The 11,715-nt window shown below is 36.8% G+C and overlaps 2 pseudogenes; both read right to left on the reverse strand.

Moving 5' to 3' along the window:
• Positions 1-2,217: 2,217 nt before the first annotated feature.
• On the reverse strand, positions 2,218-7,071 carry LOC122348215 (annotated as a pseudogene).
• Positions 7,072-10,416: 3,345 nt separating this feature from the next.
• The window catches only part of LOC122347945, a 3,107-nt pseudogene continuing 1,808 nt past the window's right edge, over positions 10,417-11,715 (reverse strand).

The following is an 11,715-nucleotide window of genomic DNA, read 5'->3' on the forward strand; positions in this document are numbered from 1 at the left end:
ATTACTAAACTGTTAATATTAAAGTTGAACTATTTAATAAATTAAATAGCAGCTAATTTGCTATACCCTTTAATATGCCTTAATATAAAAGATAAATTTATCATATTCCATCTGTCAATCTGTGATCTTTGTATCAGCGCTGATTTGAGAGCAGCTCTGACTGCATGCCCACATGAAACATCGACACACATGCATTCATCTACTACTCTTTGCTGTCTGCCCTTTCATATCACTTCTGGTGGGAACCCTGTAAAGCAGCCAAGCCCCCTTTGACTCTCTATCTCTCTCATCCTATCTCTTCTATGACTACAAAAGGAGCACTGGAGTGTGTGTGTATACACATTTTTACTGCCCCACTGGAATAAGCTTGAAATGCACACTGAATATCCATATAGGAAAGGCGTGAAAATGTGCAGATAGAAAAACATATTTTTTTCTGCCAATAAACATATGCAGCCTACTGCAACTGACAGAGACTCAGAAATCTACAGTAAATATCCCCACACAGACCAGAATGTTATTTAAAATGCAATATGACATGTTTTATTGTCTAAGCGCACAGCATTTTTATAAAAAACCAAAGATCATTGATTTTTAATATGGCCGTCTACCAGAAATCTCCAGAGGACTTTGAACGTTCTGTTGTTGGAAGCGGTTCTGGAAACTACTGGAGTACTTTTATATTAGTGCTCCTCCATTAAATACGGTCCACGCATCTTCTTCATCACAAGATATAATGTGAATGAAATGAAACCCTGAAATAGGCTACTCGGGTGATAATCTAATTACACATATTCAAATTGGTAATGAAAGGGGATATTGGAAATATCCCAAGTTCTTCTTTATTCCCATTTTGAGAGCTCGGTATCAACCTGGGGTGTATTTCCCAAAAGCAATGGTCACAAGTTCTGTCGTTACCAATAGAGTTCAATGGAAATAACGACCATAGAAACCGCCCCTGGTTGACTCTAAAACAGACACCTTCATATGGAAGCAGCTGCATGACCCAATAATATAAAAAAATGTTGACTGTCGTATGATTTAATCTATTTCAAGATGTGTCTAGATATCATGTGAAGAGAATTACTGTTAATAGAAACGTATGATTCATTCTCATATTATGATTTCAGGATGACAACACGTGATGTTCCAATTGGAGCTGTTCACAACCTTTGGAATAGGATGCTAAACTTTTGCACTGTCATTTCCTCATCATAGCGTTTAATGAATTTAAGGCGGTCAGCTATAAAGTCGTTCTCGGAAACCTACCAGCTCACAAGTTCTACGAGAACGCTTTTTACAGCCTGTATATATATATATATATATATATATATATATATATATATATATATATATATATATATATATGCACCTTGATTTTAGTAAATATCTCTGGGGTTTTTTTAACCTGAATTTCAAGCCTAATCGATTGTCTCAACTTTCAGTAACACTGCATCCCAGCATTGCCCTCTGCTGGGTACAGTATCACGCTGCAGGGTACAGTAACTTCACTTTTTAGCTAATGAGGATGTTTCCAGGAAATATATCAGAAGTGTGCGTTTTATGACCTACTTCGTTTCAATAATAGCGTTTCAATCATTTGTATCATAGATTGAGTTTGCTAAAAATGATTTAATAAAAGTTGGCTACATTTATACATTTATTTATTAAATACATTTGATCTCTCCTTATAAGAATCACTTAATCAGCATTCAGTAAGCATAAACATGAATGGCCATGGACAAGCAGCAAAGATTATAGTTTTTAGAAGACAAAACACACAATATACACGCCACACTTTCAGATTCACATCAGGATAATAAGTAAAATGTGAAACATTTTAGTTATAATATACATTTTACATCACAAACACCAATAAATAATTTATTGAGCTCAGGGTAAGAAATGAATGGGTCCATTTACTATAAGATACAGTAGGTTTGGTGTTGGGAAAGAAACAAAAGCCTTTAACTGGTCGTCTAAGTTTTAGTTTTGGCTGTGTTTATTTAACAACTATAACACAAATGTGTGACAGCTTCAAGATATGACATTTGTAGCAGTGCTTTTCAAACTCAAGCTTTGTCTTCAAATATCTTAAACTCTACAGGATGAACCATTTCCACGTTTCCTGTGTATTTACAAAGACTGAAGTTGGAGCAGAGATTAAGAGTATATAGATTGTATGAATAAAGTGATCATGATATGATGCACGAGGGCTGTAGTTTCTGGTGTTGTGGTGTTTGAATAGCAGTGAAGGAGCTGGTTGGTGCATTTAAAGGGCACTTAAAGACTCTCCTGAAAGCAGTGTTTAGATATTTAAGTGCTTTGTGGTATTTGGCAGATTTTCAGGAGCAGAGGAAAGGTGCTCCCAAAGACATTAAGAGTAATTCACCTCTGCAGTCAGAGAAGGCAGATAATGAGATAATACTATGGCAGTGTTGAATGTTGAGTAACGTGCTTTGATATAAGAGATAGCAGGAATAAAAGCTATTAATATGAGCAAGAGTCATAATGGTTTCAGACGCCTAGGTGTGTACTGAGTCGACAGAGAGCATCTCCTACAATGTCCAGCTCGTGTCTGAGCTCCTCGACCACATCGTTGATGCTGGGCATGTCCTTCAGCACACACACTCTGTGTGTACGGGTTGTAAGCGCAGGGAGAATGGACGCTGGATTGTCTTTGCAAATTCACTGCAGAAGGACAAAATTCCTCACATGATCAAAGCAAAACAACGATATGGTATGCAAAAATAAGTTGTGCATTTAAAAAAGATTTACCGCATTCTAAATTTGGCCTCCTCAAAGCTCTCTGAAACAAAGTAAACGTCTTGAAAGGTGGTGATGAGACACTCCTGTTTGCAGGTGACATTGGGCTCAAAGGGCAGGATTTTAGCAGAGCCTGAGAGAGAGTGCTTCAAGAAAAAATACATAAGTGTTACACAGTCATTCATTTCAATTCATTAACAGCAGTCACAGTACCGTGCAAAGATATATATTTTTTAATTTATACTTTTTTATCTAGCAAGGATGCAATAAATAGATCAAAAATGACAGTAACGTTTTCTATTTAAAATAAATACTTCTGAACTTTTACAATACAAATATTAGTAATAATATTAATAATAAAAGTGTGGCAAATGTAAAACTTGAAGAATAAATTATTAAATTTAATTATTTCCGAAGGATAATGTCACACTGACTACAAGAGTATTAGCTGCTAAAAAAATCTGCTTAAAATATATTAAATAGAAAACAGTTTATTTAAAATGCGATAATATTTCCCAATATTCCTTCTGATCAAGCAAATGCAGCTTTGATATCTTTTAAAGATATTTAAAAGGTGATCTAATATTTTTGTTTCATATTTTTTGTCCAGACTAGTTATTGGATAATTGAAAAAAAGATTATTGTTGTAAAAACAATATAATTTGTATGTACCTTAAGTTCACTGATAGAAGAGAGAAGCCCAGCGCCGTATGCTCTGAGTGAACCCTCCTGCTTACACAGGCCAAACTCCACCGTGAAGAAATAACACTGCAACGGCACACACACCAACATAACAACGATCAAAACATGCAAACAACAATTAGCCTTTATGCCTATATACCGTATGAACAGTATACATACTGTTGCTAACTTCTGCACAGCATCATCAGACGCCCCGAGGGAAGCTAGCCCTAATTCCTGGGAGAACTGAGCAAAACTGGGTTCGGCCAACAGAGGAACGTGACCCAGCAGCTCATGACATGTGTCCCTGAAAAACAGACATAAAGATCTCTTTAATTGTTGATTAAATAAGACAGAATAAGGCCTAGTTCGCACATACAAACAGTGAACAGTGAAGCAGAAGCAAGCTCGCATAAAGATCTGATGTCAGCTCTGTGCAGAAAACGAATGATTTGAAAACAAATTTATGTTTTTTATGAGTTTACCTTTCCTTTAATGTGTAATAAATCGGTTTGTGCATATAAACCATCTGCAAAGATATGGCACAACAAAGTCCACACCAAATGGAGATAATCTCTCCAACACTTGCCTAAAACACTTTGTTTGTAGCCCTGCCATTATTTTTTCATGACTTTGCTATATCACAAATAAATAAATAAAATGAGCACTTTAATAACTCCCATAGCATTAAAATGATTACTGACAGCATTGGCTATTAAGTATTATTCAGAATAATCATTAAATAATAATACCCAGTTAAATATTGAAATGTGGTGGAAAGTCTGTTGTTGTTTCAACACTGAAAAAAATTAGCAAAAATGTTTAATAATTGTAATTGTTGCTTTTTTTAATAATAATCTATTTTTATTTGATATTCCAAATTGCAACAAAATTAAATGATTTGTGTGATTTAACCTTGATCATGAAGTTGATTCACCCAAGACTGGAATTCAAACCCCAATGTAAAACATAACCTACTTAAATAATCTGGATTTGGTATGATTAAAGGATATGAGCATGTTTTCATTTCTACGTGTTCATGCATCAGGTGTGACAGACAGTGGGTGCTGCTTCAACAAAGAGTGCTGCTTCATAAAAGCCTATTTCAAAAGATTGTGTCAACAAACAAGTCTGAAGGGATAAAGGGATATACAGTATGCTTTGTACTCACGGTTCAGGAGTGTAAAGAGGATCTGAGCTGTGACGCACATATTGTGTGCAGTGAAATACTCTGAAGGCCAGACCAGCCAGAAAGTCTCTCGGTGACAAGTACCCAGCAACAGGGCGAATGGTGAAGCCTGTTCGCTCTGAAACACACACACAGCAGCCATGTAACTACTGCCCTCTGCTGGTGACACAACTAGTACATCCCGTCAGCTTGTCCCGTAGCTATTGTACAGTTGTACAAATGTATCGCACACTTCGTCACTGCGTATGCACTGATCGTGTGCGCTCGGGCTCACCTCTCAGGAAATTGGACACGTCCTCCAGCTGCGGTATGTTGTCCTCTCTGTAGCCGCAGAACTGGGTGAGCAGAGGCAGGTTGTTTAGGTGCTCTCGACAGGCATGAGTAGGGTACAGCTTATTCAACTCCCGGAAAACGACACCCCACGTCTTCACCTCTTCCTCTGTAAACTCCACACGTGGTATAGGTTCTCCGCTGCGGAACGAGAGCGAAGCATGTGAATATTAAAGGTAAATATGTGGAATTAACGTAAGAGTTTTATCTAATTGTTAAACGTACTGTTTGTGACTCATGGCAAGATCAGCGAAATATTTCCTTCTCTTACGATATATGCTGTCTTTGAATCCCTGAAATCATATAGGAACAAATACAGATTTTCATACATAGGTCATGTGTCTTTTTCAGCGGTTTAAATATTGAAATGTTACACGGTCATGACATAAATACTACTGTCAGTGAATTTCCAGTCTTATTCTCTAGTGAAAGGTAAATCAATACTGACTGGATGATCCGCGTCCAAATCTGAACCATACATCAGAACACGGCAGGCGCTCTTGTCCAGATCTGAGATCTTCTTGGGGAACCAAGGCACCTCAGCAAAATCTAAAAATATATATTTTTACAGTGTTACGCAAGATTTCTACACACATTACTGTGCAGTACTCATTTATAAAACACAGTACCGTTTGTTGGAGTCCAGAACTTGTCAGGTGAGTCCATGGCTATGATGCTTGTTTGTTTGCGGAGCAGATGAACGATATCTTTTAGAGTTTCTCGGTCGCTGTCACAATCCACCAGTACTTCCAGCTCTGAGTTACGCCGCGGGACTTACGTGACTCAATGTGCAAAAGCTTCACCTGGCTGTCCTGTTTACAATGAATTAAAAAAATTGTAATTTAGCACACTTTAAATTTGAAATAATTCTTGGACAAGTGCATGCTTTCAATCTCTCTACTACAGCAGATGTTGAATATCCCGTGAGTGAACTTCTGTTTGCTTTTGACATGTTTTTTTTAAAAATGGGAAATCGTTATTCACAGGCAAAAGTTCTTGTTATTATAGCTTTAGCTGGAATTACTAACCATTAATGCCTTTTTATGACTCAATTATGTATAACATCTATTCTACTAAAGCTAAAAATACTGAAAAAAATCAAATATAGACAGAATGAACAGATATTTAAAGAAGGAAAACATTATTGTACCTGAAATAATTTTAATGCTTTCACAAGTCCTCCGACTTCATTCTTCAGCGAGAGACAATTGCAGCATGTTCTCTCTTGGAGGAATGTATCTTGTCTTTGTTCTCGTCTGTCTTATGAAAAGTGGCTTTGTTCAACTTAACAAATGAGTTAGAAAGAGAGGAGAGAGAGAGAAAAGAGTACTATTATAATGATCATTGGGTTTTACTCAGGTGTCTTTTCACATTAGCATAACAATCTCTCTACTACAGCAGATGTTTAATATCCCGTGAGTGAACTTCTGTTTGTTTTTGACACGTTTTTTTTTTTTTTTAAACAGGAAATCGTTATTCACAGGCAAATAACATGTAAAGATCATTATTTTCTAAAGGTTGGGTAGGATTCATCATGCTATCAAATACAGGCTAGGCTGTAAAGGACTAGACCAGCACTATGTGGTGAACAGCAACGTGTAAAAGCCAATGAATAACATCAACAAACGACCATTTTGCAACATACAATGCACAACAGATCAGAAGTTCATCTACATTCAAAAAATAAATAAATAAAAATAATCTGTGAAAACCTTTACCATAATTATTTAAGTGCAAACTATAGACGCAAAGTAGGCCTACGTGTAATTTTTTTTTTTTATTTATTTTTTTTTTTAAACATCAGTAATTGATGAATGCACACTTATTATAGTAATATTCTCATGACGTCAGCCCAGCAACATCCGTTCTGAGAGCTCACTTTTCTCCAAATGTTAGTTAGCAATTTGATATATAAAAATATTAGCAAAAACATTTCAGCATTTTCAATATGTCAAAAGTTCTTACCTCATTGTTGAGCTGCTTCTCTTCGTAACTCTTATTGATGGAGTCAAAAGACCGTCCTCGACGCGGTCCGTCAAGCTTGTTGGAGAGCATGGGTGGGTGCCTTTGTTTTTATAGTAGAATATGGAGGTGCGTGGCTCGGATAGACGCTTCTGTCAGTCTGATAATGATGTTTTCTGTCTGGATTTATAAAGAGATCGGGCGGAGGAGGGGGAGGAGCGCGCGGCTCTGGAAAGTCCGTGCTGACCAGCCCGGCAACCGAAAACTATTCGACCGTTACATCATTATCGTGCATTAAATATAATAATAAAAGAAGAAAAAAATAAGGTGGGTCAAACTAATTTGTGTTGATCTCGATAGAACGGAAAATAGGAGCAAACAGGACTGTCACTTTATTTTTCTCTAGTGAATAAAATGATTTTGACAGTCACATATGCTACAGCGCTTTAAGGCTTGCTGCCTGAATGTATGCCTGTTTACCTGTTTTCAAAAGATCTACAGAAAATGATGATTTTTCACAAAATGTATATGATTTTTTTTTTAAAGTAAAACACATAGCCTACAAAACCTTAAACCTGTTTGTACAGCTTGATAATTATCCAAATCATATAATTATGTGAATCAGATAATAAACATTTTTGTACTTGAACTATTGATTTTTCTTTAATTTATCATAGTAATATTTATTATTGATCGAAGTTACAAAATGTCAATGACTTGTTAGCCTAAAAGTGATTGATCAGGATCACAAAAAATGAACAAAAAGGAAATGTAAATGAAACAGAAAACTGACTATCACAATGGTTCTGTGCTGATATGCTTCGCACTGTTTCCTGACAGTCCATTAAAAGATTAATAAAATTCATGTTGTAGACCTTGGCATTTAAACACACCCAATCTTTCATTTGGTTCATATTGTTGACATTCGTTTATTTATTTACTCTTTCCAAGGTTGGTCTGGGATCAGTGAGCTTTATTTCCACACCTCTGCGGAAAGACCAGTGATGAAGTGATGTGGATAACGGTATAACGGATAATAAGACGCGCAGCAGGCCTAGATTAACTGGCGGCGACTGATTCGAACGTGCTTGTCACTGGTTCCTGTTATCTCCCAACCAAAGGCCTCAGTCCACACTATAGTTCCAGTCCGGGGTGATTTGTTCCAATGGGAGAAACATGGAAAATAATACAAGCACGTCAATGAGCATGGCTCAGATTAATAATAATGTGGTAGTTATGAGCAATGGCTGTTTACAAGCTCACACCAGCATTAATTAGCTCAAATGCAATATAATTAGGCACTGCTGTCGTCCATTTCCAAACAACATGACTAATCTTTTATTCAGACGTTCTCACGCTACTTCTGTGCTTTATTGGTCCATTGTCTGTGCCTCCCACTGCTTGGTCATTGATCTGAAAGACCTCCATACCCTCCTGAGGGGGACACAGAACAGTCTTTTGTAAGGCAGCCCATAAGTACACATCTCATTAGGCTTTATGAAGTGAGAGATTCACCATCTATTGTAACACAGCCAGTTTATACCAGTTTTTTGTTGTTGTCCTGTTTAGTGCAAATGTAGAATATCTTTAGCTTTGCAAACCAGTTTCCTTCAGTATATCATTAAAATTTCGAAAAGCAAGACGTGAGCAAATCAGAATGCTTTGTACTTTATGACTCAAAGAAAATCTCATTCATATAACCGCAACTCATTTAGAGGCAAGACACAGGAAATGCTTGAGCTTTTTGGTGGTACCAGTCTACTGGGGGTCAAAAAGAACCAGGGAATGAGCAATGCTCCATCTGAAGACTCATGTATCTTAATAGGGGTAGCACGTACACCTTATATTTACTTTTGAATTTATGTTCATTTCCTTTTGGCCATATATGATAATGGTGTTTGCGCAGAACCGGTGACGTACAGCATGATTGAGCCAAGTCAAATCATGCTCAGACTAATCCAATGCCGCACTGGAGTCTGGTCTATTAGCATAAGCTTCAATGTAGACACACAGCTTCTGCAATCAGAGACTTCATTCTCAGACAATTCAATCTGCACTCCGTCTCAGCAACAGGAAGTTCCCTTCAATCTAGGATGCGATGAAAAGGCAATGATAGAGTACGTTATGATACATATTGCGAGTTCATTGGTCTGTCAAACAACCTGAAGTTCCTTCGGTATTAATGCTATGTGATGCAGAACAATGTCAGGAAAGATTAAGTCTGGCCATGATCACTGAGCTTCGGTTGAAAGATGACAGTCATAAGAAATATTTGACCAGCCTAGTAAGAAAATCCATTACAGTAGATGGACCAATTAGATTTGTTCCAGTGCTGGGAAAAAGAACTAGGTAACTCTCATTAGTGTTTTAACTGAGCTTCGAGGCACTTGAGTCAAGTTTTGGCATGGTCTGCAAACTTTATGAGACTGTAGATTTTCATGTTGACCTTTTATATCTGTTATTTAAGCATAAAATGTACATTGATATACAAAGAAAGGAAGAAATGAATGTGTATAGCTCAGAATCCCTGAGAGCTAATTTGTGTGACCAGGGAGGTAAACATGTACGTCAGCGTGCTGCATGTGCATCTGGCATGCTCGGCAATCTATGATCTCTTCATCACCCGGTATGGATTGAAAACAGGGCTGTGACAGGACACAGGGGTATATGATTCCATCATACTCTTTTCAAAGCATTGGAGGAAATTAAGTGAATTAATGACAAGGTGTTCTAAAAGATTTCTATTTAAAAATGCTGTTCTTTTGAACATTCTATTCATAAGTGATTTCCACAATATTAATTTTAATTCTTTTAAGTTAATTAAATTTTATAATTAAATTTTTTTATATTTCTGTTGAAATAATTGCAGCCTATAATAGTAGTGTACGCCTTACAAGAGCCAATCCATCCAAAGGCAAATAAATGATCTGTCTTTTTTATGTTATTCAAAACTTCAGTTTCATTGCCTCAGAGACTTTCCACAATTGTACTGTAGTGTCCTATTGACTCATTAACAGTGTTAGCTTTGTATTGACATTTCAACGCTGAAGCTGTATGACACAGGAAATTAGCTGGAAGACAGATAAAAAGGTTTACTGACCTTTCCTTTTTTTAACATTATACAGTACCTCTAAACTACTCCGAGGTCACTTTTAAAATATCATTAGGAGAATCAAGGGATCGGAGAGCAAAGGATCTTTTCTTTTCAGTGTTGTGTGAGGAGTATATTAAACAGTCATGTTGCATTAGAGTTTGTTGCAATTAAATTCACCGTATGATTACTTTTAAATTGTAAGAAACATGATAAAATCGACATATTTCAGAGTAATTTTATTATAGCTGTTACAAGAGAGGCTTGACATTTTCATAGTGCAGGTATAGATAACAGTCAACACTTAAATTGAAGTATTGCACGGCCCACGACAGCAGCCAGACCAATCTAATGGACTAACCAAACAGGATGACTGACAGCTGTAGAGAGACTCTGACAGACTTGACTGTACATGAGCAGTCACATTTGATTAAATTCTTGCTCGTATGATATACTGCCTGCCAACCATCATCAACAAATCCAGTTCTTTCTTAGGAAGCAACAAAACCACACAGAGTAAAGGGAATGTTTGTGTGAGAAAGGCTAACCAAGTCTAGTCTAGAGATGGTAAATTTCTGCTGAAATCATTTAGACGATATACAAAATTTAAATTTGAAATTTAAAATTGTCAGTTCAGGAAAGAGGGAAAAACTATGCATTACCCAGTATAAACACCTAATGCTTACATAACATGACAAAATTGTAGAACAGTTTTCACATCTGTTTAATAGGTAGCATCCATGACTAACCATAGGATAATCAAACTTGTTAGGATAATTAAGTTTGACACTATACTATTTACTAATTGAATTTGACATTATACTATTTACAGTTATAAAGTAACACACTATGCAAATAGTTTGAATATACTGTATAAATGTATTCAAGATAAAGATAAATTTGTGGCATGTATGAAATTTGTTCAATAGTGAGTGGAAGTGGCAGCTGCATTCATAATGCACTGTTAAGTAAGCCAGCACTAACAGATTAGATATAAAAACAGTGCCATGTGGTGGTCATGATAGAAATTACCCTACAGTGAATCATCTCCCCAACCCTCATCTGAGAAAATATCAGCCTGTCGTTGCTTGAAAATGTTTTAAAATCTTCATCAAAGTGCTCCAGGTCATCTTCTTTGAAAATACCTAGAAAATAAGAAACACACAAATACTGTGTTACAAAATAAATAAAAATACATTCTGAAGAGCCCACGTAAAGTAATAAGCCTGATCATGTGAGAAATGTGTGTGTGTGTCTGTCACTTTCATGCGGTGTTCTCACCTTTGGTAGAGTACCCCAGGAGTTTTGTCGCATGCTGTTTTAGGAGCTTCTGTCTCTCCTCTTCAATGATCTTTAGTCGTTGAGCTTCTCTCTCCTTCTCCATAGCTCGCTCCTCTTCCTCCTCTCCTGTTGAATGTTTAAATTCATTCATTCATTCATTCCATTCATTCTATCAGCGGTTACTGGTATAGTCTGAATCAGAAGCAACTAATGGAACTAAAGTCTGCACATTTGCACGCTTGATTTGTGGCTTTGAGTCTTACTTGTTCAGCCAGATACTGCTGTCTCCTTTCTTCAGCAGCTCTCCACAGCCCGTTTGTGTTCCAGCTGTTTCATACGGCTTCTGTGCATTCATCTGCTCAATGCGGTCATCCTCTGCAAACTTAGCCATCATCATTTGTCTAAAGGTCTCCTC

The sequence above is a fragment of the Puntigrus tetrazona genome, chromosome 7 (genome assembly GCF_018831695.1).
Source record: "Puntigrus tetrazona isolate hp1 chromosome 7, ASM1883169v1, whole genome shotgun sequence".
NCBI classification, from domain to species: domain Eukaryota; kingdom Metazoa; phylum Chordata; class Actinopteri; order Cypriniformes; family Cyprinidae; genus Puntigrus; species Puntigrus tetrazona.